The sequence below is a fragment of the Lissotriton helveticus genome, chromosome 3_1, assembly GCF_964261635.1.
Source record: "Lissotriton helveticus chromosome 3_1, aLisHel1.1, whole genome shotgun sequence".
Classification (NCBI taxonomy): domain Eukaryota; kingdom Metazoa; phylum Chordata; class Amphibia; order Caudata; family Salamandridae; genus Lissotriton; species Lissotriton helveticus.
The window spans coordinates 713,111,308-713,131,750 of NC_136061.1; the positions used below are offsets into that span (position 1 = coordinate 713,111,308).

The following is a 20,443-nucleotide window of genomic DNA, read 5'->3' on the forward strand; positions in this document are numbered from 1 at the left end:
CACTCCTCCGGTACTTTACCGGGCTTGGGGATTGCGATTATGGCCGCCACCCTCTGATCTTCCGGAAGCAAGGCCCGTTCCAGGCTGTCGTGGTACATAGCCAGCAGGGGTCCACTAAGCCCATCCGCCGCGGACTGGAACCACTCTATCGGGACTCCATTAGGCCCTGTTGCCTTCCCCGGCCTGACTGCGTGAATCGCCCTTTGGACCTCCTCCATTGTGATAGCCGCTTCTAGTTCCGCCCCCTCCTCCGGGGAGAGCGCGGGTATGGGGATAGTCTCCAGTGCTGCCCTTGCCATAGCTGTTGTCACTGCACCTGCTGGCGTGTACACCCCTTCAAAGTAGTCAGCTAGTGTCTCGACTATTTCCTCAGGGCACGTGCATAATCGCCCTTGTTTATCGCGAATGCGCTGTATTCCTCTGGCACTACCTCCCCTCCTGTCTAGCCATGCCAACATTCTCCCCGCCTTGTCCCCTATGTCGTATATTCTATGGGCCGTGTCTGTGATCTGTGATAACGTCTGCAGTCTAATATGTTCCCTAAGCTTTTGTTGGTGCAGTTGAACCGTCTGGGCGGTGTCTGGCGTGGGAACCGCCTCGTGTGTTGCCGTTGCCGCTTGTAATGCCAGTTCCAATTCCGACCGTTCACGATGTTTCTCCCTTATGTGCCCCGTTATAGTGGCAATGGCCTGTCCCCGGAGCACCGTCTTATAAGCTTCCCAGAGGGAGGCCGCCGACTCCACTGACTCAGTGTTCTCCCGAAAGTAGTGGGACGTCGTCGTTTTAAGTGTCTTACTAACCTTAGGGATGGCAAGGTATGATGCGTGTATTGGGTATATTCTTTTACGCTTCCGTTCCTGCGTGGAGAGCTCGAGAGTGATGGGTGAGTGATCTGATATCCCTCTTGGGTGTATCTCAGCAGTGTCAATATGTGGTATACCCCCTCCCAGCGCCATGAAGTAGTCAATCCGCGTCAGACTATTGTGCACCGTGGAATGGTAAGTGTATTGCCTCGCAGCAGGGTGTAAATATCACCATACGTCGATCAGTCCCAGTGCCGTCATGTACTTCTGCAACTGGGAGGGACCGGCCGCACGTGTCATCACTGGCACTCTATCTGCAGTGGGATCAAGTATTGCGTTGAAGTCTCCCCCTATGATCGTGTCTCCCTCAGGCAGGTCTAACAGGAATTTACCCAGCTCCGGAAGCATGACCGAGTGTAGTGCTGGAGGGACATACACGGATACCACATTCAGTAGCCTCCCCTCCCATTGGCCCTGGAGCGCCGCGAAACACCCCTGCGCATCCACCTTGGTGCTAAGTGTAATAAATTGTGCTGACTTCTTCAACAGAATGCCTACTCCCCTCGAACCTGTGGAGAACTCTGAATGCACCACCATCCTATAACCTTTTCTATCAAGCGCCTTTGTCGCTGACCCTGTAAGGTGCGTCTCCTGGAGGAGCACCAAGGCTGGCCCCAACCTCCTAACCGCATTCAGCACCAACCCCCTTTTGATCTTGTCCCCCAACCCTCGCACATTCCAGGACATGAGCTTGAGCGGCGTTACCCGGGCTCGCTGCGTCACCTCCTCAGCTGCTCGTGCTTGTGTGTCCTGCATTGTGTGTTTTGCGATATGAAGCGTGGGAGCCGGGCCCCCGGCTCAGGGTGCGCCCGCTCAGTGTCAGACCCAGGGTGTGCATCTGTACCAGTAGAACGTTAGACCTTGCTCGCGGAACTACTATAACATGTAAACAACCCCTACCCCCCACCCTCCTCCCTGCCTCCCTGCCTAACGGACTTACAACCGCCCGCCTCCCCAACTTAGCAGAGTGCTTAACCCATCCCTTCAACAGTGTACTTGCGCGCTGGGGTGGAGAATCTTCCGGAGCAGGCGACATCCCTGCCCTCCTGTGAGTCCTCCAGGCCCAGTGCTCAGGCTTGTCCTCCCGCTATAGTACATCTGAATGGGCAGTTAATCAGCGTCTCTTGTAGAATTAGCATTCCACCCCTCCTTCAGCGCCCTGACTGTCCAGCGTCGGTGAGGTAGTTCCTCCTTCCCTTCCGGGTGACCGCGATTCAGGGGGCCTGTCGTTTCTGTGTGTCCGGTCCTGTCTCTTCGTGCGACGAGAGTGGTTCGCGGATCTCCAACCCTCCAACCAGTCCTGTGCTGCCTCCGGCGACTCAAAGAACCAGGCCTTGCCCTCTGCTTCCACTCGGAGACGCGCCGGGAAGATCATGGAGTAGGGCAGTTCCTTCGCCCTCAGCGCTTTCTTGACCTCCAGGAAGGTCTTCCTTCTGCGTGCCACCTCAGCAGTGTAATCCGGGAAGAAGGCGACAGTCGAGTTTTGAATACGGACAGGTGGGGAAACCCTCGCCGCCTGCAGAATGGCGTCCCGGTCTCGGAAGTTGAAGAGTCTTGCCAGGATAGGCCTAGGGGCCGCCCCCGGCTTGGGCGTTCCACCAGGCACTCTATGGGCCCTCTCCACCGAAAAGAAGCTAGAGAGGCCCCTCGGCTGCAGGTGCGTCTTGATCAGGTCCTCCACAAATAGGTCGGTTGCCCCCTTTCCTTCCGACTCCGGCACTCCCAAAATTCGGACGTTGTTCCTCCTCGAGCGCCCTTCCTGATCGTCCATCTTGTCTCTGAGGAATTTGTTTTCGGCCGCCATTTTCTCCATCGCAAGCTGTAATTCAGAGACATCCTCCACCAGGGACTTCGTTACCACCTCCACCTGCTTTACTCTTTCAGACATCTTGTGGAGGTCGGCCCTGATCAGTGTGACTTCTGTAGCAGTGGAGCCCACCGTGGTTTGTACCTGTGCCAGGGCACGCATCACATCCTCCAGCGTCGGCTTTTTCGTGCCCTCCCCCTCCCGGGGCCCGCCCGTCGAAGTACGGGATTCCACCGGTGGCTGGGTGCTTTTATCGTAAGCGAATTTGTCCAGTCTAGCCTGAACGGCGTTGCTTTTGGGGCCTCTCCCTGACATGGCTTGTCTCGTGGCCGCCCCACTTCAGGAGCGTGTGGTCGTCGTGTCTTCAGGCTCCGTCCGCCAGATGCAGGCGATGGCTCCCCCCCCAGCCTCCGGAAATCTATCCGGCCGTAGTCGCCCCGTGGCCACTTGAGGTCAGAATCACTTCACGGGGGGGGCAGCCAGGATCCCGGCGGTGCCCCCGCTCCTGGTCGTCTCTGCGACCCGTCCGCCACTCCAGGCTGTACTGACTCTCAGCCTCGTCTGCGGGGTGTGTGGCGCCTCCACAGCAAAGTCCTGTACTGCCCCAGTACACAGGTTATTGGGGTGCCCCTGCATAGTTCCAGCTGCCCCCGTCCCTCGTGGCAGTCCCCACTCTCTTCCTCACGCTGTCGGTCGCCACTGGGGGTGCAGACTGGGTGTGTACCTGTGGCGCGGGGTGCCCACGCGCGAGTCCGGCAGACTATCTCAGACTATCTCAGCCCTCGGCAGGCCCCGGCCTCGGTCCTCGCCAGGGGGGCTCCTTCTGTATGCGCCGGGTCTCCGCCACCCTGCACCACGTATCCGCGGGGGGGAAGGGGGGGGGGGGGGGGGTCCCAGTGCTGCCCTTCACGTCCTACTGTGCGTTGTCCGCCGGCTCTCCTTCCTCCGCCCCTGGTCGGTCTGGTCTCTCGGGCGTCGCAGCCTCAGTCCGAGGCTTCCCCGAGGTCCTTGCGTGGCGCCGGTACTTCCTCTGTGCCTGTCGCTGGGTGCCGGTGCGCCGTCGCTACCTCTTCCGCTGCGGCGTTCCCAGGTCCCGGACACCGACCACTTCCTGCGCCCGAGTCCCGCTTCGCCTCACTTCCGCCCGGTCTGCAGTCTCAGGGCAGGCCGCGGCTCTCCTCCTCGCACAGGCCTCACCGCGCCGGATTATCCACCGTCAGTCCTGGGTGCTCGTCAGCCCTCCAGACGCCTCTGCGGGATTCCGCCCGGCTCCGGACCCGGCCAGCCCCACCGGAGTGAAAATTTTAACGGATCAGTGCGGCGGATTAATGGGGGATATCGCCTCACTCACGGAGCTCCGCTGTTAAGCTGCCGCCATGCTCGGCTGCTAGCCACGCCCCCTGGGTTTAAGTTTTTGCCCTGAATCAAATTTCAAATACTTAAGAACAAGGGCGGATGTGTATCAATTTATCCGGAAATTAAAGCTTAAAAAACTACACCTGCAAAAAACGGCTACGGAGCACAAAGTGAATTTAACAACTGCCAATGAAACCTCAGGACTTGTGGTCTCTGACTTGAGTCTATATCAAGATTTGTGTCAGTTAGCCTCAGGAGAAGACACAAATACTCAGGTAGAACCAGTAATGATGGGGCAGAAGAAACCAGAAACCCCATTTAAGTTAAAGTTCAAATGTATTCCTTTGTCAGCACATGATGGCCTGGATACTTTTAGTGAACATGTGGTGGCACAAATAAAAAAAATTAACCACGCAAGCAATAGAACAAGGAAAAAATATTCGAATGAAGAAAGAAAATATATTCAACTGATGTTAAAATTGCAGAAGGAAGACTTGATAATACGAAATTCGGACAAGGGCGGAAACATCGTCCTATGGCCATCATCGGATTATCTAAAGTAAGCATACCTGGTTGATCCTGCCAGTAGCATATGCTTGTCTCAAAGATTAGGCCATGCACGTGTAAGTACACACGGCCGGTACAGTGAAACTGCGAATGGCTCATTAAATCAGTTATGATTCCTTTGATCGCTCCATCTGTTACTTGGATAACTGTGGTAATTCTAGAGATAATACATGCCGACGAGAGCTGACCTCCCGGGATGCGTGCCTTTATCAGACCAAGACCAACCCGGCTGCTTTGGTGACTCTAGATAACCTCGGGCCGATCGCACGTCCCCGTGACGGCGACGATACATTTGGATGTCTGCCCTATCAACTTTCAATGGTACTTTCTGTGCCTACCATGGTGACCACGGGTAACGGGGAATCAGGGTTCGATTCCGGAGAGGGAGCCTGAGAAATGGCTACCACATCTAAGGAACGCAGCAGGTGCGCAAATTACCCACTCCCAACTCGGGGAGGTAGTGACGAAAAATAACAATACAGGACTCTTTCGAGGCCCTGTAATTTTAATGAGTACACTTTAAATCCTTTAATGAGGATCCATTGGAGGGCAAGTCTGGTGCCAGCAGCCGCGGTAATTCCAGCTCCAATAGCGTATATTAAAGTTGCTGCAGTTAAAAAGCTTGTAGTAGTAGTTAAAGGAAGCATACAGCCAATTAAATGAAGTCCAATGTTATAAAAAAAGTACTCCATTGAAATATAAAGCAATACAGGATACGTTGTTTAAGAGTCTGTTGGCATGGAAAGGTTTGGGCCTCCTGAGTTCGGACGAATATAAATTTATTAAAAAAAGGACATCCATGGGGGCGTGGCTTGGAGGGCGAAGATGGCGGTCGCAGCTTAGAGGAGCTCCCGCCGGCCCGCACTTTATCCGCTCATTATCCTGGCCCCCGAGCCCGTAAACTGCCCTACCTGTGCTGGGTGTGTTCCGGGTGGCACCAAGACCTCTCCGGTGTGCCGCCCCGTTCCATCGGCCGCTCCAGTGACCCGTGAGTGTTGGCGGCGCAGTGCGGCCTGTTGTCCACAGGCGGAGCTGGGGCCTCGATTTTCGGGACGGGGGACCGACGGCCAGTGGTCGGGCCGGTCGGAGGACTCCCCGCCCGGAACCTGCGGTGCCGGAGCTAGCGGGACCCACTGGGAACACCTGTGGAGTCGGAGGTTGTACCGAGGTGATCCGGTGACGGCGTGGAGGCGCCGCGGCCTGTGCGGACCCCGGGCGGCCGGGGCCTCGAGTTTCGCGACCCCGGGCCGGTCCGAGTCAAGTTGACCGGGGGTCCCTGAGGCTCACTCCTGGTGTTGGTGTGGCACCTACTGTACGTGGAGACCGCTGGGCACATACAGGAGGAGCCCGAGGAGGTGGGTTGCAGCTGGGGCCCGGCTGCCCGGTGGCCTAGTGTTTTGCCAGTAACGTGCGTTTTGAGGCGCGCCTCCCTTGGCCGGATTCCGGGACTGCTTGGGGCCGGTGAAGCAACGGAGGGAGTCCCCCGCTGGATCCTGCCTCGAACACTGGGGGCTTCGGAGTGAGATTGAGGCCTGCCTGGCCCTGGGGACGCCGGGGCCTCAAGTTTGGTGGGCCCCGGCCGGGCGGCGTCTTCATTGGCTCCTGGACGAGGGTGTGGGCACAGTGCAGCTAGAGTGCTGGACGGTTGAACGCCACGTCGAATTTGGAGGGCTAGAACTGGTGTTGCAGTGCTGGATGGAGTGGTGAATCGACGACGCTATATAGTGCCTACTGCCCGGGTGGTGTCTGGAGGTCGTCCACGGATAGTCCGCGACGAACAGTGAGTGCCCCCCCCCCTCCTCCTCCCCTCTGGTGGCCCTGCTTCTAAGGCACTGTGAAGAGACATGTGGCCCGAGTGGTGATCTGGGCTATTCAGTTTGGGGACCCAAGTGCCTGCCCTGCCTCATCTGCTGCTGTGAGACACGAGTGGGGTGTGGGGTGGCCAGGAGGACGGCAGGGCTGGACGCCCCAGTGTCTTGAGACTATACTGTGTGTGCCCTGGCTCGTGGGTCCTGGGTGAGGTCCGGACCGAGACCTTGGAGGCCCTGTGCAAGTGAAGAGACTGTCCTGTTTTGCGCTCCCACCGGGGCTTGCCACCCGGGGCTTGGCTGCGGTGCCCGTGATCTGGGGGTGCCCACTGGGGACGGCGCTCAAGCCCTGACGGAGTCTCCTGGGCCCCCCGAGTGGACGCTGCTGTTGGATTGCTGTCGGCGTGGGACCCACCGCAAGGGCTGGGAGGCCCTCTTCATTACCCCTAAACATGACGAGAGGTGGGGGCGGCACTGGTTCCACCAAACAAGGGCCGATCGATAAATTCACGGGACCCAGTGGAGGATCCGGGGCCTCCGGAGGTAGCCAGGGCACAGGTCCTGATAATGCGGCCCTAATGGCCGCCATTACGCAATCCAGAGACATGCTTGATGCCAAAATAGGTGCGGTTGGAGCCGATGTCATGCTGCTGCGTCAAGATCTCCGCAATGCTGTGGCCCGCATCACAGAAACCGAAACTCGGATTACAGGGGTGGAAGATGATGTGGTGGCCCTCAAGAAAAAGGTGGAGGACATGGCCAGGATCCAAAAGGGGCTGGCGCTCCGTGTCGAGGACGCGGAAGGGCGGGCGCGAAGAAATAATCTGCGCTTCGTGGGCTTTCCAGAGGATTGTGAGAAGGGATCCATGGATGCGTTCTTGACACACTGGTTGGAGAGTTGGCTTCCCCCAGACGTCCTGTCGCGCTGCTTTGTAGTGGAGCGCGCCCATAGGGCCCTAGCGCAGAAACCGCCAGCAGGAGAGCGACCACGTCCAGTCATCGCTAAAATCCTCAACTTTCATGACAGGGACGTTATACTTCGAGAAGCGAGAGCCAAGGAGGACTTGTTGTTCGAGGGCCACAGGATTATGATTTTCCCAGATTATTCCAAGCTGGTGCAGCAGCAGCGCCGATCCTTCCAAGATGCGAAAGCCAAATTACGTGGACTGAAAATACAATATTCACTGTTGTACCCGGCTCGTCTAAGAGTTGTGTTTCAATCCAAGACCCACTTTTTCGACACCCCGGAGGTGGTGTTTAGCTGGACAGACGAGACAGTCAGGATCCGACCGAATGCCCAGCCGGGCCTGAACCCCGGAGCATCGCGCGGGTCGTCGCAAGAGAGAGGCGAATCTTCCAACAGGAACAGGAGACCCAGGAAGTCTCGGTCACGGCGACGCTCCCAATCCGGGGGTGGCCAGCTGGATGGTGCGCAGTCGGACACTGCTCAGTCTGGGACTGGGACCTGAGGGCCGTGGAGTCCCATTCCTGCCTCCTGAGCGACATTTCGTCACTAGCCTCTGCTGGTGGCCTTGGGGGTAGAATTCCTGATTGATGGGCTGGCGCATGGTGTGGTGAGATCTAGGCCATGGCTGGACGCAGGAAGGGCGTAGTATTTGTTGTAGTACTGTCCCGCTGCACTTAAGCGGTGGGTCACATGTGATTAATGGGGCTCGGGGTACTGACCCATGGGCGGCCTAATCCTCTCACGTTCGAGGGGGGGCCCTAAGGGGAGGTACTGTTAGTTGGGGAGAGTAGGGGGATCCATTGGCATGGGTGGCTTTGGGCGCTCTGTTTTGGGCCTGAAGCTCTTTATGCCGCGACAGGTACTTCAGTGTTCCATGAGGTATAGGGGTGGGGGAGGGGGGATAGGCGGAGGTTTGGTAGTTGGGGGAGTTGTGTTGGTGGACAGGGTGGGGGGGGTACGGGGTGGTTGGGCAGGGATGCACGTGATTTTTGCTACTGTGATTTCTGTAATACAAGGTGCTTGGGCTAGGTCCGGGGGTTTTCAGATGCTCTCCCACCGAGACTATGGGTGATTCCCCAGAGAAGGCGCCTGTTAGTGGCTCCATGAGAATTCTCAGTTGGAACGTCAGGGGAATGCTGGACAAAATTAAACGTGGAGCAGTGCTGCGCTGGGGTAAGAGGGACTCAGCGGATGTCATGTTATTGCAGGAGACGCATATGTTGGGAACGAAGATACTGAGTTTGCAACGATTTGGCTATACCCAGGTGTTCCACGCAGGCTTTACCAGGGGGTCGAGAGGGGTAGCTATCCTCATTCATCGACGACTGTCTTATACTCACGAACGCCATTGGCTCGATCCCCAGGGTCGGTATGTGTTTGTCAAGGGCATGATTGGTGTAGAACCTGTAGTGTTCGGCAGTGTATATGCTCCCCCACCCCTGCAGTGGTCCCTGGCGGAGCGCCTGTTTGAATTGTGGGCCGAAATTCCGGACTGCCTGGCTGTGATAGGGGGCGACTGGAATGACGTGGTGGATGTGGGTCTGGACAGACAGAGAATGCAAGTGGCCGCAGTAGCGCCTACCCCTACACGTTTGAAAGCAATGATTGATGGGTTGGGTTGGGTGGACGTTTGGAGGCATTTACATGTCAGGACGCGTGAATACACGTATGTGTCAGCAGTGCATGGCTCCTTCTCCAGGTTGGACTGTGTGTTTGTACCTGGGGCCTTCCTCGATAGGGTGAAGCAGGCCGTGATACAACCTCGAGGACTGTCGGACCACTCCCCGGTCGCGGCACGGATTGAACTGCGTAAACCGCACCAGCCATTCCGTTGGCGGATGTCTTCGTGGCATCTCCAACAGACAGATTATACGACACACATGCGCGGAGCGATAGCCCAATATTGGCAGGAGAACTTGACCGAGGGCGTGGATAGTGTGACGGTCTGGGAAGCCATGAAACCCACATTGCGGGGCGTAGACATCGCCTGGTGTGCTACCGCCCGTCGGAAGCGCCAGGAGGCCACAGTGGCAGCTGCGGCCAAGGTGAGAGCATTAGAGGAGCGGTGTAGAGGGGATAATGGCGATGTGGCGCTCAGACTGCTCCTACAGGCGCAGCAATCATATGCCTCGGTCCTACTGGACGAGGCTCGACAAGCCTGGCTGGCCACGCGGAGCAGGGTGTACCAATGGGGCGACAAGTCCTGCACAATGCTCCACCGGTTGTGTCAGCAAACTCTGCAGCCGATCTCTCTGCCGGACCTCACGGACGGAGAGGGGATTGCCATGACGGACCCTGCTGCCCTTGCGGCGAGCTTTGCCGACTACTATACGGTACAATACGCCCCACGAGATAGTCTCCCACCGGAGGCAATCGACAAATTTATAGCTGACCTCCCCCCCAGAGCGATATCGGATGAAGCCAGGACGGCTCTAGACCTTCCCCTGTCGGCGGAGGAACTGGGCGACGCGCTGGGACAACTCAACACTGGTAAGGCGCCCGGACCGAGTGGCTTTCCCAGTGAATTTTACAAAAAATTTCATTTGCAGCTGGGACCGCACTATCGACAGGCTTTGGAAGCAGCGCGGGAGAGTGGTAGCTTGCCGGTGGACTGGCGTCAGGCTGAGATTGTGGTGTTCCAGAAACCGGGCAGGCCCCCTGACAGGCACGATTCGTATCGCCCAATATCTCTCATTAATTTTGAAGCCAAATTATTGGCTAAGGCGTTGGCGAATCGTCTCCTCCCATACATAGCAGATCTGGTCCACCCGGATCAGGCGGGCTTTATGCCGGGCAGAGCGACAAGGCACAACATCAGACGGGCACAGGTAGCGGTAGGTGCGATGAGGGCGACTGAGGAGCGGGCGGCGCTCCTACTGGCTGACATCGACAGAGCGTTTGATTCTGTCAGCTGGGCTTACCTTTTTGCTCTATTACCGCGCCTCAATTTGGGTCCAGTTTTTGTCTCATACGTCAAACTGCTGTACACTGACATCACCGCCTCGGTACGTATTTCGGGGGCCATCTCGGAGAGGTTTCCGGTTGCTAGGGGGACCCGGCAGGGATGCCCTCTGTCCCCGTATCTCTTTGCGCTGGTCATGGAGCCACTGGCTGCGTGGGTGCGCATTGACGCGCAGCTTCGTGGCTTTGTATGGAGTGCGGGACTCACAGACAGGATCGCGCTATATGCGGATGACGTCCTTTTCTTTTTGACAGACCTTGATCGTTCGGGCCCGCGTATTTTGGAGATACTGCGCATTTTCGGTGACGTCTCGGGACTCTACCTCACCCCGCGCAAATCGACTCTTTGGGTGCTGGGGGGCCGGCCCGAGGTGTCTCCTTGGGCATCGGATCTGCAGGTAGCGATTGGTGGACTGAAATATCTGGGAGTCTTCCTATCAGAGTCTGCTGCAATTGCGTGGGAGCGTAACATACAACCGGTGTGGGACAGGGTTCAATCCGACGTCAAAACGTGGTCGCGCATGCCTCTTAATATCTATGGCAGATCTGCTATATTTAAGATGGTGGCCCTCCCTAGACTACTGTACCAGCTACAAAATCATCCACACAGAGTGGACCCGCAGTGGTTCCGTCGTGTGAATTCATTGCTGGGCCGCTTTTTATGGGCTGGGGGTGCTTCTAGGGTAGCACTGCGGACTTGCTTTTTGTCCACGTACTGTGGAGGTCTCGCAACATCAGACATCTTGTCATACTACCAGGCCTCTCATTTGTTGGTTTTAAATGAGTGGTGGTACGGTGGACGTGACGATCCGGCATATGCCCTGGAACATTTTCTGATGGGAGATGCCACGCTCCATACACTCTTGTATTCGGCAGGGCAGCGGAAGACACTGCCACAAGTGTCTCAAGTAGTCTTCCTGATTTGGAGACAGGTACTGCGTCGCATGGGATGGTGGGGACGGCTGACGGCTGAAACTCCACTGTGGAATAACGGACAGCTCCCTGCGCTGGCCTCACTACAAGGGTTTAGTGGCTAGGACTCCATAGGGATCTCGTCGCTTGGTCATGTCCTTACCGGGACTACCCTTAAATCCTTTCAAGCACTCAGCACTGAGTTTGACATGCCCAAGACCCAGTTTTTTAAATATCTACAGCTTCGTCATGCTCTGGCGCCGAGTCTGGTGGAGCTGGACCAGCTTCCGGACTTTAGCCCCGTGGAAGCTAAGCTCTTCATGGGAGACCTGGGGGATAAAAAAGTCTCAAAAATCTACCAAACACTGGTCACTCACTGCTCCTCTTCCCTTGTGTCGTTGAAGGCCTCCTGGGAGGTGGATGTTGGTCCGTTAGATGAGGATGACTGGCGGGAGGCGCTAGAGTCCCCCCGAGGAGCGGCTATAGCAGTGAGATTGCGATTCATACAATATAAATACCTGCATCGGGCCTATTACACCAGAGAGAGACTGTGGAGGGCGGCCTTATTGCTTCCCCAGACTGCCTGCGCTGCGGGGCCGAGAGAGGCACATTGGTGCATACTGTGTGGTCGTGTGTGGGCCTGGTCCGGTTCTGGAGTGGTGTGTGGGACTGCCTGTCGGAGGTGCTGGGATGGGATCTTCCTCGTACACCTAGATTGGGTCTTCTTCATATCCTAGATCAAGTGGGTGGTAACATCTATAAGCGCCATCTCCTTCTGCTGGGCCTCGTTGTGGCCAAGAGGGATCTGGCGAGGGCCTGGAAGAGTGACCGCGCTCCCCCACTTAGCGCCTGGAGGGCGGGCTTAGATTTTCTCATGGGGCTGGAATTGCCAGTGTTTGAGGCCAGGGGCTGCCCTCGGAAACATTACAAGATCTGGAAGCGGTGGGCGGACTACAGAGACCTGACATTGGAGCCCCCCACTGAAACAGATGATAGTCTATCCACTGATTGAGACCTCGGGGCCTGGATAGCTCCAAGACACTTAGTTGTGTTTCCTTATGTGTACTGCAGCTGATTGTGATCACATGCATCGGGTTAGGGCGGGATAAGGGGTGGGTAGTGGGGAATGTTACAGTTACGGGGGATAATGGGGCGGGTGGGAGCTAGTTAAAAGTTTGTGCTGTATGTATATTCTATTGTATATTGCCCACTGACGTGTTCTCCTGATTTTGGAGGACTGTACATTTGATCTGCTTAAACTTCTAATAAACACGGTTGTGAAAAAAAAAAAAGGACATCCATTGGTACCTTATATTTACTTCATACCCAAGGTCCATAAAAGTTAAACTGCCCCACCGGAAAGACCCATCATCGCGACATGTGATGGGCGGTTGGAAAATCTTTCCAAATATATTGACTATTTCCTACAGGCACATATGAAAAACCTTGTGTCCTATGCTTAGGACACTAGTGACTTTCTTAGTAAACTCAAGGACCTATCCTGGAGTACATATCTATTGTTGGTAACATTGGACGTTAGCTCTCTTTATACATGTATAAGGCACAGAGATGGGCTACGGCTGCAGAATATTTTCTGAGTACTAGACCTATGGAATATGCTCAACATACTAGGATGTTACTTGATATGTTGTCTTTTTGCTTAGAAAATAACCACTTCCTTTTTAATGGCCAATTTTATCAATAGGTGCAGGGTGTAGCCATGGGGGCCAGTTTCTCCCCCAGCTATGCCTGCCTGTTTATGGGCTGATGGGAGGAACTGGTCCTCAGGCGTAAATATGAACATATCTGCACCAGTAACATAGTCTCCTGGATGCGTTTTATTGATGACCTTTTTATTGTATGGCGTGGAACTGAGGAGAGTGTGTTGAAATGTATGGAGGAAATTAACGAGAATACTCGTAACCTTAATTTTACTTTTAACATCAGCAAGTACTCGGCGATGTACAGGTTTTAATACTTTTTAGAAAACCTACGGCGGGAAATACGTTACTACACGCAACAAGTGCACATCCCCCACATTTAAAAAGGAGTATACCCTATGGGGAAATGCTTTGCATCCGACGCATATGTAGTGACCCATTAGATATGAAGGAGAAGCAAATGGAGAGTCTCGCCAGGTTTTTAGACAGAGGGTACAGCTACAGAGTAGTAGAGGCCGCCATGAAAAAAATCTCAATTGAAGCCAAGAGAGGAACTCCTCAAATACAAAGTTAAGACCAAACAGGCAGTTGAAAATGATAAGGCTGATCCGGTCCGACTGATCGTGACATACTCCAAACAGGAAAAGTAATTGAGGAGCATTATAAGGTGTAACTGCCACTTTATCCAGGATGATCCTGTGATTGGTGACCTAATGCCCTCGAATCCTGCCATTACTTTCCGTAGATCGATGAGTATGGGCAACATGTTGGCGGGAAACAGTCAGGAGAGTTTTAAGAAAGATACTTGGCTGTCTTCCAGAAAGGGTTTTTATAAATGTTTAACTTGTAGGGCTGTCAGTTTAGTACCAACACTAAAACCTATAGGACAGCATTTTCCGGGACTACTAGAGAAATTAAACAACATCTAACATGTAAAACAGAATATTGCATGTATGTCCTGGAATGCGAATGCCATCTGATGTATATAGGTAGTACCAAGCTGGCAGTGCACAAGCGTATTTTACAACATTTAAGGGCTATCACAAACAAAGATCAGAACTATCCTGTTGCAAGACACTTTCAGGCTGTACACAACAGTAATCCCCAATATCTCCGATATTACGCGATAGAGTCTATACTTTTGACAAAGAGGGGAGGGGATAGAGAGGCCCGTCTAAGACGACTGGAGACAAGCTATATATTGGAGTTCGACTCCAAATGGCCGGGGGGATTAAACGCGACAGAGGATATTCACACTTTTCTGTGATGGATCTTAAGCCCTTGTATAGCCTTTTTATATATTTATATCTGTACATTTATCTATAGTTCCAGTAGAAAACACTATACATAGGTAAGTTGAACCCCTGAATTTGAATGAGAACCTGTCCTCAGCTGAAAATTGGACGAGCATAAGGTGAACCCTCTGTATTTAGGTATCTCTTGAGCAATGTTTTTAATGATTGGTTTTAAGACATTTTGGGTAGGTTTTATCTATGTGTCTTTTTATCGATTGTTTTAGACGTGTCGCTGGGTGATGCTTATTTATATTGGTTTTACAGATGCTCGGCAATTTTGCACATTCTCTTAGAACATCAACATTTTCCGGATGTATAACACCAGAACTTGTGAATTGCACTTTTTGATAAACTTCCAATGATTGTCTCAATGTTTGCACTTTAATGGCACTAGTCACGTTAATTTATAGTACTGAGGCATAAGTCACTTTAATTCGTAGTACTGTAGCACCATGGCACTTTAACTCATTCAATGAATTATGATTTGAATGATCAGCCTATTAGTATGACTGTTTTGAATAGACAGTATCAGGCCCAGGAAAGGGTACATATGAGTTTGTTAATTATATCTTTCAACATGTAATTATGATTTTGCTGGAAACTCATAAAAATGATCTTGCATTAATTGGTGAGAAACAGTTAAAACTATAGAATAATTGCTGCTGGAGAAAGAGTAGCCATGCAGGCGGTGGAGATCTGCCCGACATTCATGACCGCCCGACACCTATTTTCCCCCCCATATTACAATGGCGGGGGGGACCGCGGTGACCGAAACACCGCCCGCCGCTTTTCCGCCCCGGTCGCCTAGCGGCCAGGGCGGAAAAAGGTTCATATGGCTGGCGGTGTCTATCAGGCACCCTTTACCCCTATAAACCCCATAATCCTCACCTAAAATTAATTATACAATTTCCATATTTAATTTTCAATTAATTAATATTAATTAACAACTAATTATTCATTAATTAAACATTAATTACTTCCCACCCTTTCCTCTGATAAACCCAACAAGCCGCACCTAAAATTCAATACACAATTTCCAAAATTAATTTTCAATCAATTAATTAATATCAATTTACAACCAAATACACTAATTATTAATTAATCAAAAATAAATTACTTCCCACCCATTACCCCTATAAACCCCAAAACCAGCACCTAAAATAAATTACACAATTTCCATAATTAATTACCAATTAATTAATATTAATTAACAACCAATTAATAATTAATTAATAATAAATTACTTCCCAAAATTAACACTATAACATTTCTATTGAATAAATATTAATAAATAAAAAACAATCATTAATTTATTATAATTAAATTACTTCCCACCCTATTCCCCTATACACCTACAACCTGCTACGGAAATTAAAACGCAAAATTTTCTTACAATAAAATGGATAACTACTAAAAACTTAACACATATATTGAAAAATAAACAATTATTAAAAAAAATATATTTTTGAAAACAATATTAATGAATTCTATCTTTTTTTTACCGATATTTCTTACCTTAAAATCGATATTCTTGAGGGGCGTGGCTAAGATGGCGTCCGAGGCAGTCGCAGGTCCGTGAGCTCCCGGCCAGAGTCCCTGTTCTTGACCCTCCCTTCGCCCTTAAACCCCCAAGCACGAGCGATTTGTGCCCAACAGAGCGGGGGCACCCACTGCCCGCATTTTTGGGCAGCGAGAACCTACGGAACTGCCCCTACACGGCACCCTTTCATTGGCCGGTCCGGAGCCCGCAGCCACCGCTGTGAAATGACGCCAGGACTCCGGAGTGACCCGCGCCTTCCACCAGCCGCGAAAGTGCATCCGACGGCTGCTGCTCACCAAGGCGCTGGCGGCGCTCGGCGATCCACACAGGTGAGGCGGCCGACGTTCTGGTGAGAGCGCCCAGAAGTGTGTCGAGTGGCCAAGGGCGGAGGCTGCGCCACCTTGGGAGGCGTGAAAATCGAGCCCCTGAATCCGGGGCCTACCTCTGGGAAGCGGGCGCAAGAAAGCACCGGGAGTGGTCCAAGCTCCAAGACGTATACGGGGGACAGCGTGCCACGAGTGACTGCGGCGAGCTCCTGGGGGACAGGGTGCCATAAGACTGACCTGCGCCTGAGGGTTAACGTGCAAATAGAGCCCTGGGCTTTGGGACCTATTCAGACACACACGCTTGGGGCAGCGCCACCGGCCTGGACGCCTCAGGGCGCTGCCGGGTGAGCAGAGGCGTGGGGGGGTTGCCACCAAAAGAGAAAAGACTGCACATGGAGGTCCGAGGCCCATAACGTCCTGCCGGAGTTATGGCTGGGCTGAGTGGACAACGCTGGGACTTGAGCTGGACGAGGCCTAGGTGAGCTCAGAGAGGGGGCGAATCGCTTCAGGCCGCTTGCGGAGCACACCTGCATCGCTTGCCTTCAGAGGTCCCGGGGCGCAGAGGCGGACGGCACGCCTGCCCAGGACGGCACCTAGACCTAGGCCCTAGCCACGCCGGTGCCTGGAGAGTACGCACCCACAAGAGCAGGCCGCCACCCAACAGCCGGGCCTTTGAGACCTCCCGGGGACGCGGTGCTTGGCACATCATGGTGACGGGGCACGAAGGGGCGGACGCACCATCACGGACATGCTGGCGAAGGGTGCCCCTAAGGGTGAGAAGAGTCCATCGCCCCCGGCAGCAGCGAAGGACAGCGCGGGGCAGGAAGATGGCGGGGCCCCCATCACCAAGTCGTTTTTAGAGACCCTATTCAACTCCCTGCGGGAAGATTTCCAGACACTAAAGCAAGATATGGCTGGGGAGCACCGCAAACTGCGCCTTGATGTGGATGGCCTGGGGGAACGCGTGGCAGCGGTGGAGGAAGCAGACCAGACAAGGAGCGAGGAGGTGGAACAGTTACAACAAGAGGTCACCTTCAGGCGCACGCGGAGGATCTTGAGAACCGCTCTCGAAGAAACAACATACGGGTCCGTGTTGTCCCATCCAAAACTGAGGGGAACGATGTTGCTAATTTCTGCAGACTTTGAAATACGCATCGACAGGGCGCACAGGGTGAGCCTGGCGCGTCGTGCACCTGCCCCCCTCCAGGTATCCTGGCCTTCCTGCCAGACTTTCCGTTGAAGGAACGGATCCTACAGGAGGCATGCCGGAAACAGCCCCTCCAGTACCAGGGCTACCCGGTGGCGCTATACCAAGACCTCTCAGCCATCACCCTGCAGAAGAGAAAAGCATTCAGAATAGCCACAACGTTCCTGCGCGACAAGGGGATTCCGTATTCCTGGGGTCAACCTTTCCGGCTCATTTTCAAATGGAACGGGGCTCTGCAGCAGCTCAGGTCCCTGCGGGACACATATAGCCTACTGGGCATTGACCTAGATGAGGGCTCCGGGAAGGACGACACACCTTTATGGCCATCGCAGGAGAAATCACCGAGAACCTCGCGGAGTGGTTGGCAATGAGTGGGTGGCAGACGCTCGCCCAAAGTTTCTCTCAAACCTGACCCGGAGACGATGGCACAGGAACAGGCATCGGCCATCCAGGAGGTGCACAAGGACACTGCGGCGCTGGAATAGTGCTGCACCCACAAGGGGGTTTTCTCTGCACTTAGAACAAGCGGGTCTGGGGGATGTTGGGCGGGGGTCGAAGAGGTTGCCATTGCCACACACTCCTCCATGTAACAACAACGCAGGCGTGAACTGTGTATTGATAGGCCTGGGACTATGACATTTCTTTGGGAGTTTCTGGTTAGGGTCAGTGAGGGGGGAAGGCGGGTTGCGGCGGTTTGGGTTCAGGGGGGGCGGGAGGTTGGTATGGGGGAGCTATCTGTTGGGGTTAGGGTGGGTGTGGGAGGGACTTTGGGGGAGTATTTCGGGGCAGGTGGGAGGGGGTGGGAACCAGTGTGCTAACAGGGACGGAGGTTGAGGCGCAGGTTGCATGGCTGCGAGACAGGGCAAGGACGACACACATCACTCACGACTGGTACCATGGTCACTTACACTGAAAAGATCCTCACGCTGAACGTGAAAGGCCTCAATAACCCCATCAAGAGACGGGCTGTATTATCCTACTTAGAACACTCAGGTGCGGCAATATGCTTACTTCAGGAAACCCACTTGCTCCCTAAAGATTGCCACAGGCAGAAATCCCGAATCTTTTCACAGTAGTTCTTCTCCTCCACTCTTGATAAAAAGGCAGGCGTCGCTATCTTGGTTGCCAGGCTTTTCTCAGGTCGCGTCGGAGATAAGGTAGGTGAGATTAAGGGTAGGCTCTTAGCCTGCAGCTTCACGGTGGGGGCGGCGCAGCTCACAGTGGGGTCCTTGTACGCACCGAACTCCGGGTAGGAACCTTTCCTTCGGAATGCCCTCTCTGAGGCTCTGCATTCCTCAGACCCCTTACTGCTCCTGGGAGGGCACCTAAACATTGTGATGGAAAAGGATAGAGACAGGTCCGGCCAACGCTACAGTTGAACGGGGGCTCTTTCGGAAGCAGGCAGGGAATGGCTGAAACAAAGAGGGCTTGAGGACCTGTGGAGGGCTAAACATCCAGGTGCATCGCAATACACCTTCTATTCGCATGTGCACCACACTTATGCCAGATTGGATAATTTCATTGGCTCCTCGGAGCTGGTAGCTCGAGTGGCGGATGTGGATATCCAGCGGCTATCTCCGACCATGAGGCCGTGGAACTTCTGATTCAGGTCCCAGCCATCAAGAGACCCCCTGGCAGGTGGCGGCTGAGGGAACCCATCCTGCAACGGGAGGACGTGGTTCAACAGCTCCGCAAGTGTATCACTGACTACCTAGCAGTTAATGACCACCCTGACACGCCCTTGACAGCGCTCTGGGGGTGCTCAAAGCGGTAGTTAGAGACGAGCTGATTGCCGTGGTGGCGGCGGAGGCCAGAGAACGCAAGGATAAGAGAGCAGACCTTACGGCCAAGGTTGTTGAATTAGAACAGGTTCACAGCCGAACTGGCACACCTAGAGTCTGGAAACAACTCAAGGTGGCCAGGACTCAACTGGCGAGCCTAGATTTGGACAGGGCCGAATATGCAGCCCTTTGCCTGCGCCACACTTATTATGTAGGGGGGAACAGAACGGGGCGCCTCCGCGCTCAGAGCCAAGGTCCAACGTTCCGAAATTGAGCTCTTACGCACTGAGAACGGGGACGAGCTCCGGGACGAGGGGCAGATAGCAAAGGCTTTTATCGACTACTACTACGGGCACTCCACGCGGCAGAGCCCGCCTCTAAGGCTGATGCAGAGAAGTATCTTCGCGACACGGCTATCACCACCTTGAACTCCACCAACGCCGGCGCCCTTGAAACACCTATCCGGATCGAAGAGGTGATTAGTGCCATCTCGGGTCTCAAGCCCTTAAAGTCACCAGGCCCCGACGGCTTTTCCGCCGGTTTTTTATAAAACCTTTTGTCCACTGATCGCCCCACTTCTTACGAAACTTTTTAACTCATTCCACGGCCCCGGCTCCATCCCGCCAGATATGCTAGAAGCGGATGTGATAGTCTTACCTAAGCCAGGTAAGGATGCCACGCAATACTCCGCATTCCGACCGATATCTTTGCTCAATATCGACCATAAGCTTTTCACGGGAGTGCTGGCTGCGCAGCTTGGACCATGCCTCCTGGGTATCATAGAGCCGGATCAGTCCGGCTTCATCCCGGGCAGACAATGCAGCGACAACACCAAACGCTTCCTTCACCTAATTGACAAGGCTCACTTTCAACAATCCGATTCGGTCCTCCTCTCTATCGGCGCCGAAAAGGCGTTCGATCGGGTTGACTGGAGCTTCCTACAGAAGGTCCTAGCACACTTTGGCGTGGGGGATCGCTTTCAAGCCTGGGTCGCGAGCTGCTACCACAAACCCCGGGCGCGTGTCCGCTTCAATGGCCTGTGCTCTCCCCCATTCGAGATCCAACGTGGGACACGGCAGGGATTTCCCCTCTCCCCCCTCCTATTCGCGTTGTACGTGGAACCGCTCGCGCAACGCATACGGGATCACCCCGGTATACACGGGTACACTTTGGCAGGGAACCACATCCCATCGGCCTGTATGCGGATGACATTTTGGCAGCCCTGGATAACCCAGCCATTTCTGTGCCGGCCTTCCTGGATGAAATCGAGCTCTTCGGTGCCGCTTCGGGTTTTCGAGTGAATAGAGGGAAGTCGCTGATCCTACCACTGGGCCGGAACGCTCAACCCAGCCGAGATTCACCTGCCTCCGCTTGGGGGCTAGCGACCCAGTC

The 20,443-nt window shown here is 54.1% G+C and overlaps 1 protein-coding gene and 1 pseudogene across 1 annotated transcript in view; one reads left to right on the forward strand and one right to left on the reverse strand.

Moving 5' to 3' along the window:
• Positions 1–20,443, reverse strand: part of LOC144822877 (solute carrier family 13 member 1-like) — a 701,886-nt gene that overhangs the window by 494,701 nt on the left and 186,742 nt on the right. The window lies entirely within an intron of this gene.
• LOC144825460 (18S ribosomal RNA) lies at positions 4,596–5,318 on the forward strand (annotated as a pseudogene).